Raw genomic sequence first — 19,384 nt, 5'->3', positions numbered from 1 at the left:
AAATAAAATGAACCGACGTATTTCGAGTCGACATTAGTGCTGTGTTTATTAAGCGTTTTCGACTTTTTACAGTGTTGTTTTCATGTATGTATAAAAAAGAGTAAATGAACATTTGACTCAAAAAAAATAAAGAAAAAAACATCGCAGGCTCTTACCCCGTGGGCTGAAGTTTTCATGGCACCTTCTAGTGGTGGACAGCTGTCATTGTAAAATTTATGGTTAGGGGAAAAGACAATAAAACACCAGGCTCCGAAACATCGAAACACCCTACCCTGGAGCTGAAATTGTTAGGGTCACCTGTAAGTGGTCTTACACGGTCCAAATATTGCGTTGATACATTTTTTTAAAAGAGATATAGGTTCTCCTGTAATACATCTATTTAACACAATTCTTACCAAAATCAATAGCATTGAAACGTACGACTTTTCAACACTTTATACAACCATTCCCCATGAGAAATTAAAATCTAGGTTTTTTGATATTATAGATTGTTGTTTCTTTTATAAAAATGGAAGTCATGAAAATGCTTACCTGTCATTGGAAATCTAAAAAAATATTTTGTTAAAAACCATTCTGATTGCACACACAAGTACTCTGAAGTTGACACTAAAAAGATGCTTGAGTTTCTGATAGGCAACATCTTGTATGTAGTTTTTGGAAATCAAGTCTTCAAACAATCTGTTGGAATTCCCATGGGTACCAATGTGCCCCATTGTTACCAGACCTTTTTTTGTATTCTTATGAAGCAGAATTTATTAAAAAAAACTTGTACGTGAAAAAATAAATCACTCGTTGTGGCCTTCAATTCAACATTCAGGTATATCTACGACGTATTATCAATTAACAAATGTTATTTCCTTACTGACGTCGACTCAATATATCCCAGTGAACTTGAAATAAAAGATACCACAGCGTCTGCGTCATCTATTTCATATTTGGATATTTTACTGGAAATGGACATTGATGGTAACCTAACAACAAAACTTTATGATAAACGCGTTGACTTCAATTTTTTTATAGTCAGCCTTCCTTACTTATGTAGCAATATACCTTCATAAACTGAATATGGTGTTTTTGTCTCTCAGTTAATTCGATATACAAGGGCATACGTATGAACAGTTTCTAAGGCGAGGCAAGCTACTGACAAACAAGTTGATAAACGGGACAATCAACAGTCTCGTTTGAAGTCATCTTTTCGTAAGTTCTTTGGTCGATACAAAGACCTTGTGGGCAAATAAAATCTTCCACTGGATTGCATTTTTACTGAAGTTTTTCATACAAATTGTTAGACCATAATTAACACCCAATTGTCTACGGACTTTTCCGTTTTGTCCAGATTACGACAAAGACCACACGGCGGGTGTGACCGGTCAGCAGAGAATGCTAACTCCTCCTAAGCACCTGATGCTACCTTCAATGTAATGGCTCAAGGTTTGCATTTTGACCATCCCAAACAAACCAAAAAATCAACGTTTCGTTTTTTTTCCTATTGTGACATTTTCCCGATTTTGACATTTACATCGATTATGACATGCCAAATTATCTCAAGGAGCACACGGCGGGTACAACCGGTCAGCAGAGGATGCTCACTCCTCCTAGGCCTCTGATTCTTTTTGGAGTTCCATGTTGTTCTCCTATAAATTTGTATTTTGTTTTATGGATTTTTGAGATGGTTGAGTTTGTTTTTGTCATTTTTTTTTTCATTTAACACAAAGAGAATTATAGATATTGCGTTCGAAAACATTGAATTTCCGTTCTATGGGGACTGAAATTTTCAGTGTTACTAAGCATTTAGATAGCACTTCCACTGTAAAGTTCACCAAAAAGTACATGTACCCTCCGTATCTTGTTTAACAGAATCAGACCATACTGTACACCAAGGGAATTAAAAATGAATACACCGACATATATATCTTTCATGTCGACATTAGTGCTGTGTTTATCAAGCAGTGTCGACAGAATCAGACTTTTCTGTACACCGAGGGAATTACAAATGAAATACACCGACGTATACATCTCTCGTGTCGATATTAGTGCTGTGTTTATCAAGCGGTGTCGACCTTTTATAATGTTATTTTTATATATGTTAAAAAAGGGTTAAAGAACAATGTACTCGAAAACAACGAAGGCTCTTACTCCGTGGGCTGAAGTTTTAATGGCACCTATTAGTTGTGAACAGCTACCATAGTAAGACTTATTGTTTTGGAAAAAAAACCAATAAAAGTATCTGGCTCCAAAACATCAAAACACCCTACCTAGGAGATAAAATTATTAGGTTCACCTGCAAGTGGTCGTGTCAACATATTGTGTTGATACAACTTATTTTTAAAAGATTTAGGCCCTCTAGCAAATAAAACAATAATGAACATCGGGCTCGAAAAACATTGAATGCCCGGTCTGTGGGACTGAAATTCCCAGTGTAAGTAACCTTTGGTCTTACAATATCACAGTTAAGTTAATCTAAAAGTATATGTGCCATATTAAGTTTAACAGAATCAGACCCTACTGTACACCGAGGGAATTAAAAATGAAAAAAACACCATCTTATTTACCTTTCTTGTTGACATTAGTGCTTTGTTTATCAAGCGGTGTCGACTTTTTAAAGTGATATTTTTATATAATGTTAAAAAAAGGTCAAAGAACATTGTACTCGGAAACAACAAAGGCTCTTACCTTGTGGGCTGAAGTTTTCATGCCACTTACTAGTGGTGGACAGGTCCCAGTGTAGAAATTATAGTTAGGGAAAATAACAATAAAAACATTGGGTTCCGAAACATCAAAACACCCTCGCCTAGAGATGATATTATTAGGTTCACTTGCAGTTGGTTATGACACTGTAAATATATTGTGTTGATGCAATTTCATATTTAAAAGATATAACCTCTTCTTTATTACATCTATTTAATCTAAATCGAATTAAAAAAATCGGACTCGGAAACACTGAATGTCCGTTCTATGAAGACCAAAATTTTCAGTGTTTATAACCTATAGTCTAACATTATGACTGTCAAGCTAACCTGAAAGTAAATGTACCCTATCTAGTTTAACAGAATCAGACCTTTGTGTACACCAAGGAAATTAAAAATGAAATACACCGACATCTCTCGTGTCGACATTAGTGCTGTAATTATCAAGCGGTGTAGACCTTTTAAAGTGTTATTTTATTCCGTAGGCTGAAGTTTTTATGGCACCTATTAGTTGTGGACAGATACTATTGTAAAACTTACGGTTTTAGAAAAAAACCATAAAAACATCGGGCTCCAAAACATCGAAACAGCCTACCCCGGAGCTGAAATTATTAGATTCACCCGCAAGTGGTCTGACACTGTCAACATATTGTGCTGATACAATTCTTTTTTTAGAAGACATAGACCCTCCTGTAATTCACAAATATAACATAAATACAATTATGAAAATCTGGCTCGAAAACATTGAATGTCCGTTCGGTGGGGACTGAAGTTTTTAGTGTTAGTAACCTATTTTCTAACATTATCACTGTTAAGATAACCGAAAAGGACATGTACCATATTAAGTTTAACAGAATCAGACCATACTGTACACCAAGGGAAATAAAAATGGAATAAACCGACGTATATACCTTTCGTGTCGATATTAGTGCTGTGTTTATCAAGAGGTGTCAACCTTTTACATTGTTTTTTTATTTTTATATATGTTATAAAAGGTAAGAAACCATTGTACTCCGAAACAAGAAAGCCTCTTATCTCGTGGGGAGATATTTCCATTACACGTACTAGTGGTGGACAGCTACCATTGTAAAAATTATAGTTAGGGAAAAAACCAATTAAAACGTCGGGCTTCAAATCATCGAAACACCCTACCCAAGAGACATATTGTTTGTTTCACCCGCAAGTGGTCTGATACTGTCAACATATTGTGTTGATACAACTTCTTTTTTAAAAGATATAGGCCCTCCTGTAATACCTCTATTTAACCTATATTGAATTATAAACATCTGGCTCGAAAACTTTAAATGTCCTTTCTATGGGGACAGAAATTTTCAGTGTTATTAACATATAGCCAAACACTATCACTATAAGGTTAACCTGAAAGTACATGTACCCAATCTATTTTATGAGAATCAGACCCTACTGTGCACCAAAGGAATTAAAAATGAAATCCACCGACGTATATATCTTTTGTGTCGACATTAATGTTGTGTTTATCAAGCGGTGTCGACCTTTTACATTGTTAAATTTATACATATTAAAAAAAGATCAGAGAGCATTGTACTCGAAAACAAAGCAGACTTTTACTCCGTTGGCTGAAGTTTTAATTTACGCGTTGTGGACAGCTACTATTGTAAAAATTATAGTTAAGAAAAAGACGGTAAAACATCAGGCTCCAAAACATCGATACAACATACCCATGAGGTGAAATTGTTAGTTTCACCCGCAAGTGGTCTGGCACTGTCAACATATTGTGTTGATACAACTTCTTTTTTAAAAGATATAGGCCCTCCTGTAATACATTTATCTAACATAAATACGATTATGAACATCGGGCTCGAAAAACATTGAATGTCCAGTCTGTTGGACTGAAATTTTCAGTGTTAGTAACCTATGGTCTTACACTATCACTGTTAAGTTAATTTAAAAGTACATGTGCCATATTAAGTTTAACAGAATCAGACCCAACTGTACACCAAGGAAATTAAAAATGAAATACTCCATCGTATTTACCTTTCTCGTCGACATTAGTGCTGTGTTTATCAAGAGATGTCATCCTTTTACATTGTTATTTTTATATATGTTATAAAAAGGTAAGAAACCATTGTACTCCGAAACAAGAAAGCCTCTTACCTCGTGGGCAGATGTTCTCATCACACCTACTTGTGATGGACAGCTACCATTGTAAAAATTATAGTTAGGGAAAAAACCAATTAAAACGTCAGGCATCAAAACATCGAAACACCCAGATATAGGCCCTCCTGTAATATATCTAATTAACCTATATTGAATTATAAACATCTGGCTCGAAAACATTGAATGTCCGTTCTATGGGGAGTGAAGTTTTTAATGTTATTAACATATCACCTACCACTTTCACTATTAAGTGAACCTGAAAGTAAATATTCCCTATCTAGTTTAACAGAATGAGACCTTTAAGTACACCGAGGCAATTAAAAATTAAATTCACCGACGTATATATCTTTCGTGTCGACATTAGTGCTGTGTTTATCAAGCGGTGTCGACCTTTTACAGTGTTATTTTTATGTCTGTTAAAAAGGGTTAAAGAACAATGTACTCGAAAACAACGGAGACTCTTACTCCGTGCACTGAAGTTTTTATGGCACCTATTAGTTTTGGACAGCTACCATTGTAAAACTTACGGTTTGGGAAAAAAAAAATTAAAAAAATAAGGTTCCGAAACATCGAAACGCCCTTCCCTGAAGATGAAATTGTTAGTTTCACCCGCCCTCCTGTAATGCATCTATATAAAATAAATACAATTATGAACATCGGGCTCCAAAACATTGAATTTCCTACAATTATGAAGATCGGGCTTCGAAAAGAATGAATGTCCGTTCTCTTGGTACTGAATTTTTTAGGGTTTGTAACCAGAAGTCTAGCACTATCACTGTTAAGTGAAGCCGTAAGTACATGTACCCTATGTAGTTTAACAGAATCAAACCATACTGTACACCAAGGGAATTAAAAATAAAATACACCGACATATATATTTTTCGTGTCGACATTAGTGATGTGTGTATCAAGTGGTGTCGACTTTTAGCATTGTTAATTTTATATATGTTTAAAAAAAACGTTAAAAAACATAGTATCCGGAAACAATGAAGGCTCTTACTCTGTGGGCTGAAGTTTTCATGGAACCTACTAGTGATGGACAGCTTCCATTATAAAAAAAAAAATGGTTTGGGAAAAAACAATAAAAAAAATTAGGTTCCGAAACATCGAAACACCCTCCCCTGAAGATGATATTGTTAGTTTCACCTGCCGTCCTGTAATGCATCTATATAAAATAAATACGATTATGAACATTGAGCTCCAAAACATTAAATTTCCCTCCTGTGGGGACTGAAATTTTCAGTGTTAGTAACCAATTGTCTAAAACTATCACTGGTAGGTAAACTTAAAAGTACATGTATCATATTTAGTTTAACAGAATCAGATCCTACTGTACTCCAGGGGAATTAAAATTGAAATTCACCGACGTACATATCTTTCGTATCGACATTAGTGCTGTGTTTATCAAGCGGTGTTGACATTTTACCAAATGAACATCTGACTCGAAAACATCGGAGACTCTTTCACTATGTGCTGAAGTTCTTTAAGTGTAATACACAGTTGCATTTACTATACTGTTTTATTTTATATCACATTTATGTCATGAAAGAATAACTTTACATAAATATTTTGTAGTGATAGATGCATCGGCGTATAAACGTTTAAATCCGATGATATTTTCGTAGTAAGCCTTAACAGTGCTGCGTATCACTGTTAAGGTAACTGGAAGTACATGTAGCCTATCTAGTTTAACAGAATCAAACTCTACTGTACACCAAGGCAATTAAAAATGAAATAAACCGATGTGTATATATATTTCGTGTCGACATTAGTACTGTGTTTATCAAGTGGCATCAACATTTTACAATGTTGTGTTTATATATGTTAAAATAAGGTAAAAGAACATTTGACTCTAAAACATTGGAGGCTCTTATCTCGTGTGCTTGGGTTTTTATGGCAACTACCAGTGGTCGACAGCTACCATTGTAAAAATTAAAGTTAGGAAAAAAACAATAAAACCATCAGTTTTTGAAACATCAAAACACCATACCTCAGAAAAGATATTGTTATGTTCATCCGGAACTGGTATGACACTGTCAACATATTGTGTTGATACAACTTCTTTTTAAAAAAAAATGTAAGCTTTCCTGTAATACATCCATTTAACATAAATACAATTATGAAGATCGGGCTTCGAAAAGAATGAATGTCCGTTCTCTTGGTACTGAATTTTTTTAGTGTTTGTAACCAGAAGTCTAGCACTATCACTGTTACGTGAAGCTATAAGTACATGTACCCTATGTAGTTTAACAGAATCAAACCATACTTTACACCAAGGGAATTAAAAAAATAAAATACACCGACATATATATCTTTCGTGTCGACATTAGTGATGTGTTTATCAAGTGGTGTCGACTTTTAACATTGTTAATTTTATATATGTTTAAAAAAAGTTAAAGAACGTATAACCCGGAAACAAAGGAGGCTCTTACTCTGAGGGCTGAAGTTTTCATGGAACCTACTAGTGTTGGAAAGCTACCATTATAAAAATTATGGTTTGGGAAAAAACAATAACAAAATTAGGTTCCGAAACATCGAAACACCCTCTCCTGAATATGATATTGTTTGTTTCACCCGCAAGTATTAAGACAGTGTCAACATATTGTGTTAATAAACTTCTTTTTAAAAAGATAATGGCCCTCCTGTAATACATCTATATAAAATAAATACAATTATGAACATCGGGCTCCGAAACATTAAATTTCCCTTCTGTGGGGACTGAAATTTTCAGTGTTAGTAACCAATTGTCTAAAACTATCACTGGTAGGTAAAGTTAAAAGTACATGTATCATATTTAGTTTAACAGAATCAGATCCTACTGTACTCCAAAGGAATTAAAATTGAAATTCACCGATGTACATACCGGTATCTTTCGTTTCGACATTAAGGCTGTGTTTATCAAGCGATGTCGACATTTTACAAAATGAACATCTGACTCGAAAACATCGGAGACTCTTTCACTATGGGCTGAAGTTCTCTAAATGTAATACACAGTTGCATTTACTATACTGTTTCATTTTATATCACATTTATATCATGAGAGAATAACTTTACATAAATATTTTGTATTGATAGATGTATCGGTTTATGAGCATTTAAATCCACTGATATTTTCAAAGTAAGCCTTAACAGTGCTGCGTATCACTGTTAAGGTAACTGAAAGTACATGTAGCCTATCTAGTTTAACAGAATCAAACTCTACTGTACACCAAAGCAATTAAAAATGAAATAAACCGATGTGTACATATATTTCGTGTCGACATTAGCGCTGTGTTTATCAAGTGGCATCAACATTTTAGAATGTTGTGTTTATATATGTTAAAACAAGGTAAAAGAACATTTGACCCGAAAAGATCGGAGGCTCTTATCTCGTGTGCTTGGGTTTTTATGGCAACTACCAGTGGTGTACAGCTACCATTGTAAAAATTATAGTTAGGAAAAAACAATAGAACCATCGTGTTTTGAAACATCAAAACACCATACCTCGGAAAAGATATTTTTAGGTTCATCCGGAAGTGGTATGACACTGTAAACATATTGTGTTGATACAACTTTTTCTTTAAAAAATATAAGCTTTACTGTAATACATCTGTTTAACATGAATACAATTATGAAGATCGGGCATCGAAAAGAATGAATGTCCGTTCTCTTGGTACTGAATTTTTTAGAGTTTGTAACCAGAAGTCTAGCACTATCACTCTTAAGTGAAGCCATAAGTACAAGTACCCTATGTAGCTTAACAGAATCAAACCATACTGTACACCAAGGGAATTACAAATAAAATACACCGACATATATATCTTTCGTGTCGACATTAGTGATGTTTTTATCAAGTGGTGTCGACTTTTAGCATTGTTAATTTTATATATGTTTAAAAAAAAATTAAAAAACATAGTTTCCGGAAATAATGGAGGCTCTTACTCTGTGGGCTGAAGTTTTCATGGAACCTACTAGTGTTGGACAGCTTCTATTGTAAAAATTATGGTTTGGGAAAAAACAATAAAAAAAATTAGGTTCCGAAACATCGAAACACCCTCCCCTGAAGATGATATTGTTTGTTTCACCCGCAAGTATTAAGACAGTGTCAACATATTGTGTTGATACAACTTCTTTTTAAAGAGATATTGGCCCTCCTGTAATTCATCTACATAAAATAAATACAAATATGAACATCGGGATCCAAAACATTAAATTTCCCTTCTGTGGGGACTGAAATTTTCAGTGTTAGTAACCAATTGTCTAAAACTATCACTGGTAGGTAAAGTTAAAAGTACATGTATCATATTTAGTTTAACAGAATCAGATCCTACTGTACTCCAAGGGAATTAAAATTGAAATTCACCGACGTACATATCTTTTGTATCGACATTAAGGCTGTGATTATCAAGCGATGTCGACATTTTACAAAATGAACATCTGACTCGAAAACATCGGAGACTCTTTCACTATGGACTAAAGTTCTCTAAGTGTAATACACAGTTGCATTTACTATAATGTTTTATTTTATATCACATTTATATCATGAAAGAATAACTTTACATAAATATTTTGTAGTGATAGATGCATCGGTTTATGAACATTTAAATCCGCTGATATTTTCGTAGTAAGCCTTAACAGTGATGCGTATCACTGTTAAGGTACCTGAAAGTACATGTATCCTATCTAGTTTAACATAATCAGACTCTACAGTAAACCAAGGCAATTAAAAACGAAATAAACCGATGTGTATATATATTTCGTGTCCACATTAGTGCTGTGTTTATCAAGTGGCATCAACATTTTACAATGTTGTGTTTATATATGTTAAAATAAGGTAAAAGAACATTTGACTCGAAAACATTGGAGGCTCTTATCTCGTGTGCTTGGGTTTTTATGGCAACTACCAGCGGTGGACAGCTACCATTGTAAAAATTATAGTTAGGAAAAAACAATAGAACCATCGTGTTTTGAAACATCAAAACACCATACCTCGGAAAAGATATTGTTAGGTTCATCCGGAAGTGGTATGACACTGTAAACATATTGTGTTGATACAACTTTTTCTTTAAAAAATATAAGCTTTACTGTAATACATCTGTTTAACATAAATACAATTATGAAGATCGGGCATCGAAAAGAATGAATGTCCGTTCTCTTGGTACTGAATTTTTTAGAGTTTGTAACCAGAAGTCTAGCACTATCACTCTTAAGTGAAGCCATAAGTACAAGTACCCTATGTAGCTTAACAGAATCAAACCATACTGTACACCAAGGGAATTACAAATAAAATACACCGACATATATATCTTTCGTGTCGACATTAGTGATGTTTTTATCAAGTGGTGTCGACTTTTAGCATTGTTAATTTTATATATGTTTAAAAAAAAATTAAAAAACATAGTTTCCGGAAATAATGGAGGCTCTTACTCTGTGGGCTGAAGTTTTCATGGAACCTACTAGTGTTGGACAGCTTCTATTGTAAAAATTATGGTTTGGGAAAAAACAATAAAAAAAATTAGGTTCCGAAACATCGAAACACCCTCCCCTGAAGATGATATTGTTTGTTTCACCCGCAAGTATTAAGACAGTGTCAACATATTGTGTTGATACAACTTCTTTTTAAAGAGATATTTGCCCTCCTGTAATTCATCTACATAAAATAAATACAAATATGAACATCGGGATCCAAAACATTAAATTTCCCTTCTGTGGGGACTGAAATTTTCAGTGTTAGTAACCAATTGTCTAAAACTATCACTGGTAGGTAAAGTTAAAAGTACATGTATCATATTTAGTTTAACAGAATCAGATCCTACTGTACTCCAAGGGAATTAAAATTGAAATTCACCGACGTACATATCTTTTGTATCGACATTAAGGCTGTGATTATCAAGCGATGTCGACATTTTACAAAATGAACATCTGACTCGAAAACATCGGAGACTCTTTCACTATGGACTAAAGTTCTCTAAGTGTAATACACAGTTGCATTTACAATAATGTTTTATTTTATATCACATTTATATCATGAAAGAATAACTTTACATAAATATTTTGTAGTGATAGATGCATCGGTTTATGAACATTTAAATCCGCTGATATTTTCGTAGTAAGCCTTAACAGTGATGCGTATCACTGTTAAGGTACCTGAAAGTACATGTATCCTATCTAGTTTAACATAATCAGACTCTACAGTACACCAAGGCAATTAAAAACGAAATAAACCGATGTGTATATATATTTCGTGTCCACATTAGTGCTGTGTTTATCAAGTGGCATCAACATTTTACAATGTTGTGTTTATATATGTTAAAATAAGGTAAAAGAACATTTGACTCGAAAACATTGGAGGCTCTTATCTCGTGTGCTTGGGTTTTTATGGCAACTACCAGCGGTGGACAGCTACCATTGTAAAAATTATAGTTAGGAAAAAAAAACAATAAAACCATCGGGTTTTTGAAACATTAAAACACCATACCTCGGAAAAGATATTGTTAGGTTCATCCGGAACTGGTATGACACTGTCAACATATTGTGTTGATACAACTTCTTTTTTGAAAAAATGTCATCTTTCCTGTAATACATCTAATTAACATAAATACAATTATGAAGATCGGGCTTCGAAAACAATGAATGTCCGTTCTCTTGGTACTGAATTTTTTAGTGTTTGTAACCAGAAGTCTAGCACAATCACTGTTAAGTTAAGCTGTAAGTACATTTACCCTATGTAGTTTAACAGAATCAAACCATACTGTACACCAAGGGAATTAAAAATGAAATACACCGACATATATATTTTTCGTGTCGACATTAGTGATGTGTTTATCAAGTGGTGTCGACTTTTAACATTGTTAATTTTATATATGTTTAAAAAGAGGTTAAAGAACATAGTATCCGGAAACAATGGAGGCTCTTACTCTGTGGGCTGAAGTTTTCATGGAACCTACTAGTGTTGGACAGCTTCAATTGCAAAAATTATGGTTTGGGAAAAAACAATAAAAAAATTAGGTTCCGAAACATCGAAACACCCTCCCCTGAAGATGATATTGTTAGTTTCGCAAGTATTATGACAGTGTCAACATATTGTGTTGATACAACTTCTTTTTAAAAAGATATTGGCCCTCCTGTAATACATCTATATAAAATAAATACAATTATGAACATCGGGCTCCGAAGCATTAAATTTCCCTTCTGTGGGGACTGAAATTTTCAGTGTTAGTAACCAATTGTCTAAAACTATCACCGGTAGGTAAACTTAAAAGTACATGTATCATATTTAGTTTAACAGAATCAGATCCTACTGTACTCCAAGGGAATTAAAATTGAAATTCACCGACGTACATATCTTTCGTGTCGACAATAAAGTTTTGTTTATCAAGCGATGTCGACATTTTACAAAATGAACATCTGACTCGAAAACATCGGAGACTCTTTCACTATTTGCTGAAGTTCTCTAAGTGTAATACACAGTTGCATTTACTATACTGTTTTATTTTATATCACATTTTTATCATGAAAGAATAACTTTACATAAATATGTTGTAGTGATAGATGCATCGGTGTATGAACGTTTAAATCCACTGATATTTTCGTAGTAAGCCTTAACAGTGATGCGAATCCCTGTTAAGGTAACTGAAAGTACATGTAGCCTATATAGTTTAACATAATCAGACTCTACAGTACACCAAGGGAATTAAAAATGAAATAAACCGATGTGTATATATATTTCGTGTCGACATTAGTACTGTGTTTATCAAGTGGCATCAACATTTTACAATGTTGTGTTTATATATGTTAAAATAAGGTAAAAGAACATTTGACTCGAAAACATTGGCGGCTCTTATCTCGTGTGCTGGGGTTTTTATGGCAACTACCAGTGGTGGACAGCTACCATTGTGAAAATTATATTTAGGAAAAAACAATAAAACCATCGGGTTTTGAAACATCAAAACACCATACCTCAGAAGAGATATTGTTAGGTTCATCCGGAACTGGTATGACACTGTCAACATATTGTGTTGATACACCTTTTTTTAAATATAAGCTTTCCTGTAATACACCTGTTTAACATAAATACAATTATGAAAATCGGGCTTCGAAAACAATGAATGTCCGTTCTCTTGGTACTGAATTTTTTAGTGTTTGTAACCAGAAGTCTAGCACTATCACTGTTAAATTAAGCTGTAAGTACATATACCCTATGTAGTTTAACAGAATCAAACCATTCTGTACATTAAGGGAATTAAAAATAAAATACACCGACATATATATCTTTCGTGTCGACATTAGTGATGTGTTTATCAAGTGATGTCGACTTTTAACATTGTTAATTTCATATATGTTTAAAAAAGGTTAAAGAACATAAAACCCGGAAACAATGGAGGCTCTTACTCGGTGGGCTGAAGTTTTCATGGAACCTACTAGTGTTGGACAGCTACCATTGTAAAAATTATGGTTTGGGAAAAAACAAACAATAAAAGAATTAGGTTCCGAAACATCGAAACACCCTCCCCTGAATATGATATTGTTAGTTTCACCCGCAAGTATTATGACACTGTGAACATATTGTGTTGATACAACTTATTTTTAAAAGACATAGGCCCTCCTGTAATACATCTATAAAAAATAAATACAATTATGAAGATCGGGCTTCGAAAACAATGAATGTCTTTTCTCTTGGGACTGAATTTTTCAGTGTTTGTAACAAGAAGTCTAGCACTATAACTGTAAAGTTCAGCTGAAAGTACAAATACTCTATATAACTGAACAGAATCAGACCCTACTGTACACCAAGGGAATTAAAAATGAAAAAAAACTATCTTTAGTGTCGACATTAGTGCTGTGTTTATCAAGTGGTGTCGACATTTTTCCGTGTTGTTTTTATATAAGTTAAAAAAAGTAAGAGAACATTGTACTCGGAAACAACGGAGGCTCTTACCCCGTTGGCTGAAGTTTTCATGCCTCCTTCTATTGTAAATATTATTGTAAGGGAAAAAAAACCCACAAAAAAACCCCATAGAGATCCGGAGCATCGATTCACCCTACTCCAGTGCTGAACTTATTAGGTTCACCCGCAAGTGGTTTGACACTGTCAATATATTGTGTTGATACAATTCTTTTTTAAAAGATATTGGCCCTCCTTTAATACATCTATTTAAGGTAGTCCATCCATAACTAAGGTGAATTTAACAATTTTGATCGATCTATACTACATCAGATACATATTTTGAAGCTATTATGAGACTGACATACACCAAACTTGGGTGTTTGTATGTAGTCAATTAAATAAACGTTTTGCACTTTAAACTTTTGAAAGAGTTGTCTGCCCTTTCGGAAAATTTTAAAAAAATCATTTTCTGAAAAGAATATGGTAAACTATGAATTATTTTAGCATCTTCGAAGACGGAGAAAGCTTTTGCAACTTTTTACAAAGAGAAATGTGAGAAAATTACTTGTACTAAAGAAATATATTTAAAAATGCATTTTTCCCATAGACTTCAATGTTAACTTCAACATATGATAAATTTATCAAAATTAATTTTTTTGAAAGATTTCAAAGGTGAGACTTTATTATTTAATAAACTCGTTAAAATCACACTAAGATTTTAATTATCAAACTTGCAATCTATAAAATATGAAATATGATAGTTTTGGATGGACAACCTTAAGCTAAATCGAATTATTAACATCAGGCTTGGAAACATCGAACCATTTTCCGTAAAATGTTCTCTTTGGACTTAAATCTTTAGTGTTATAACCAAAAGACTAGCACTCTCACTGGTACGTTTAGTTGAAAATACATGTACTTTTTACGGTTTAACAGTGTCAGACCCTACTGTACACCAAGGGAATTAAAAATAAAATAAACCGACGTATATATCTTTTGTGTCGACATTAGTGCTGTGTTTATCAAGCGGTGTCGACCTTGTGCCTTATTGTTTTATATATGTTAAAATAAGGTTAAAGAACATTGTACTCGGAAACAACGGTGGCTTTTACCTCGTGGACTGAAATTTTCATGCGACTTATTAGTGGCGGACAGCTACTATTGTAAAAATTATAATTAGGGGAAAAACAATAAAAACATCGGGCTACTACACATCGAAACACCCTACCCCGGAACTGATATTATTCAGTTTGGCCCCAAGTGGTCTGACACTGTAGACATATCATGTTGATACAATTTCTTTTTTCAAAGATATTGGCCCTCCTGTAACACATCTCTTTAACATAAATACAATTATGAATATCGGGCTCGGACACATTGAATGGCCGTTCTGTGATGACTGAAACTTTTAGTTTTAGTAAACAATTGTCTAACACTATCACTGTTAGGTTAACCTAACAGTACATGTACCATATTTAGTTAAACAGAATAAGACCCTACTGTACAACAAGGGAATTAATAATGAAATACACCGACGTATATATCTTTCGTGTCAACATTAGTGCTGTGTTTATCAAGTGGTGTCGACGTTGTACAATGTTGTTTTTATATATGTAAAAAAAGGTAAGAAGACATTGTACTCGAAAACAACAGAGGCTTTTACCCCGTGGGCTGAAGTTTTCGTTTACTAGTGGTGGACAGCTGCCATTGTAAAAACTATAGCAAGGGAAAAAAACAATAAAAACATCGGGCTCCGAAACATCAAAACACCATACCCAGGAGATGAAATCGTTAGGTTCACCCCCAAGTGGTCTGACACTGTCAACATATAGTGTTGATACAACTTCTTTTTTAAAAGATATAGGCCCTCCAGTAATACATCTATTTAACCTAAATCGAATTATAAACATTGGGTTCGGAAACATTGAATGTCTGTTATTTAGGGGCCGAATTTTTCAGTGTTACTTTCCTATAGTGTAGCACAATCACTGTTAAGTTAAGCTGAAAGTACATACACCATTTCTAGTTTAACAGAATTAGACCCTACTGTACACCAAGGAAATACAAAATGAAAAACACCGACGTATATATCTTTCTTGTCGACATTAGTGCTGTGTTTATCAAACGGTGTCGACCTTGTACAGTCTTGTTTATATATATGTTAAAAAAAAAGGTAAGAAGACATTATACTCGAAAACAACAGATGCTTTTACCCCGTTAGCTGAAGTGTTCACTTACTAGTGGTGGAGAGCTACTATTGTAACAACTATAGTAAATGAAAAAACCCCCAATAAAAACATCGGGCTCCGAAACATCGAAACACCATACCCAGGAGATGATTTTGTTAGGTTCTCCCGCAACTGCTCTAACATTGTCATCTAAAAGATGAAAGAAAACTTGACTCAAAAACATCGGAGGCTCTTACTCCATGGGCTGATGTTCTCATCGCACATACTAGTTGTGGACAGCTACCATGGTAAAAACTTTCTGTAGGGAAAAAGACAATTAAAACATCGGGCTCTGAAACATCGAAACACTTTACGCTGGAGCTGAAATTGTTAGGGTCATCCGCAATTGGTCTTACACTGTCGATAAATTGTGTTTATACAACTTCTTCTTTAAAACATTAAGGTCTTTCTATACATGTAATACATCTCATAAACATAAATATAACTATAAACATCGGGCTCTGAAGCATTGAATGTCTGGTTTTTGGGACTGAACTTTTCAGTGTTAATTACAAATAGTCTAGCACTACCACTGTTAAGTTCACCTGAAAGTACATGTACCCTCACTAGTTAAGCAGAATCAGACCCTACAGTACACAAAGGGAATTAAAATTGAAATAAACCAACGTGCATATATATTTCGTGTGGACATTACTGCTGTGAATTTATCAAGCGGTGCTGACCTTTAACAGTGTATTTATATATGTTAAAAAATATAAAAGAACATTTAGCTCGAAAACATCGGAGGCTCTATCCCTGTGGTCTGAAATTCTCATGGCACTTACTAGTGGTGCACAACCACCATTGTAAAAACTACAGTTAGGAAAAAAAGGTGAAAAAATAGGTTCTCTTATACTTGTAATACATCCATTTAACATAAATAGAGTGATAAACATCGGGCTCGGAAAGAATAAATGTCTGTTCTGAAAATGTTCAGAGTTATTAACCAATAGTCTAGCACTATCATTGTTAAGTTAAGCTGAATGGACATGTACCCTATTTAGTTTAACAGAGTCAAACCCTTGATGATAACCTAACAAAAAACTATATGATGAACGCGGTGAATTTAATTTTTTCTATAGTCATTTTTCCTTACTTATGTAGCAATATACCTTCCTCACTTGCACGTAGACCTCTTATAGTCCTTTGGGATCTCACTACGTCTTTATTGCACTCTCATTGCGCACTCACAGCGTTTGAACGAGTTGTTTTTTGTTTTGCTGCCTTCACACAGCGACCCCTGAGAGCTGTTGCTGCGATCATCGCGCTCTCTTGGTGTTTCCTCTGCGTTTATTAGCGTTTGTAGCGCGCTCCCACGGCGTTTCTAGTGCGTTGTCAGCCAGCCAGGTGTGACAGGGGTATAAAACAACACAGCCACGTCCGTATATATATAGGGACATAAAGGATATAATGTACATTAAACTGTGTTGAACAATTTGAAGTTCCAGTTAAAAAACAGTTAAAAACTCAGTTATTGGAGTTAATTTTGAACAAGTTCAAACTTAAATGCGTTGAGGTCATCAGAGTTCAGAAAACTATTTTCAAGCTTTTGAAAAATGACCCCAGGTATAAATATCACGACTTTTGGTCTCAATTTTCAACGTTGAAAAAGTACTCCGGATCAATATATTGTGAGGGTAGAATCTCTAGTTGTCAAACTTTCATAATTTTCACATAAAGACTTTTCGGACATAGGCCCCATTTAATTAATGATAAATCAAAATAACTGATGAGAAAAGTCGAATAGTATAAAATATTGATATATATAACGTAATAGTTTTAGATTATAATAAAAAAAAATGCCAATGTTACAAAGAATTTATAACGTTACATTAATTTTGTCAAAATTGCAAATCAAAAGTGTTATATATTCAACATGTAATTTGAAAATCATTTATGTTAAAAAAAAAGGAGTCATACACTGATTTGAGACTTATAAATTGGATAGAATAGGGGGAATGGGTATAAAACATATACAACCCAATAAACAAATCATCCTGTGAGTCGTTACAAAGCAGAATATATAGCAATTAAGTCAATAGTTTATTATAGTGATATGTGTACATGTATATAATTAATTACAAAATTCATTTTACAGATATAATGTCAATACACCCGGCCAATGGACCTATAAGTCGCTTTAAAACTGGTACAGAGTGAATAAAATTTGCATGTTTTAGGAGTTAGTTGGCTTTGTCAAATATTTCTGTTTTATAATTAATAGATAAAATGAGCAATTCGGCGGAGATAGTTACATATTAGATTAGTGAACAGAGTACTATAATTGGTAACATTTTGAATGGACAATATATCTAAGAAAACTTTTCATTTTCAATTTCATTTAAGTCACACAAGTTACATATTCTGTCCTGTACCGGTTCTCCTCTGTATTGCGACCTGTTTCAATCCTTAGAGGAAGTACACCACATCTAAACATTGCCAAGGATCTGATGAGTTTAGCGAGATCTAGCATAACGTATATTCTTCAACGGAATAGCTTGAGTTTTGGTACATCTTGAATATTTTTAAAACATTCGGTTTCGAAGTTATTACGTTAATTTTCCTCTGCATAGTTCAAATTACAAGGTATAAAATTGGTATAAGTACTTCCCATGTTTAGAGATTCCAGGATATTTTTAACTTGAGAGCTCCAGTGAGAAGAATTGTTTTGCGCACCGCGCCAACTTGGTAATGCGTTCATTTTCCATACATACTAGTCGATTCAACAGACGCAAAATGTTCATTTCGTGGCGGATTTTAGAACTTTACCACCCGCTTTACCTAGCAACGGAGTAATCCGATGAACACCGAGAAAATATTGGAGGGCTCGATTTTGTACAATTTCAATACAATGATGCTTCTTGTATCCCCTACCCCAATGCTAATAAAGGACGGATATAACAAAATTATTAAATAATTTTTCGAAGGTTCGAAATCGAACCGATTTAATTGCGTTGATTTTTTAGAAGACGGATCCCAGGGCACTCACTTTCAAATCACTTTAAAATCACGTATTTTCGTTGAAAAATCATCCCTAAATATTTGTATGATGCATTGTAGTTCAGATTATTTCCCCTAGATGAAAGTTAAAGTTACTTAATTTTGATATCTTTTTTCGAAAGTGAACAGCCTTAAATTTTTGCAAATTAATTCGTAATCGCAATTTTTTGAACAAGGCATCGACGGTATATAAGATGTGTTGCATGTCATGTCATGATATATCTGCATCCATATGTATTTTAACTTATAATTAAGACATAACAAAACATGTAAATATATGAAGACGCTCTCAAAAAGAATAAGACGCGACCAGATAAGTACTCTTACCGGAAGGGGGTGGGGACACACGCTGTTTATTCCAACAACCTTACATTCTCAACAAAGAGAAGAATTCTCGGGAAAAGGGTTTTATTGGAATGGGGCTTGGAATATTTTAGGTGTGGTAAATTAAAGAATTTATTTAAACA

This window comes from Magallana gigas, chromosome 8 (assembly GCF_963853765.1).
Source record: "Magallana gigas chromosome 8, xbMagGiga1.1, whole genome shotgun sequence".
Lineage (NCBI taxonomy): Eukaryota > Metazoa > Mollusca > Bivalvia > Ostreida > Ostreidae > Magallana > Magallana gigas.
Note: the sequence above shows the minus strand (reverse complement) of the source record.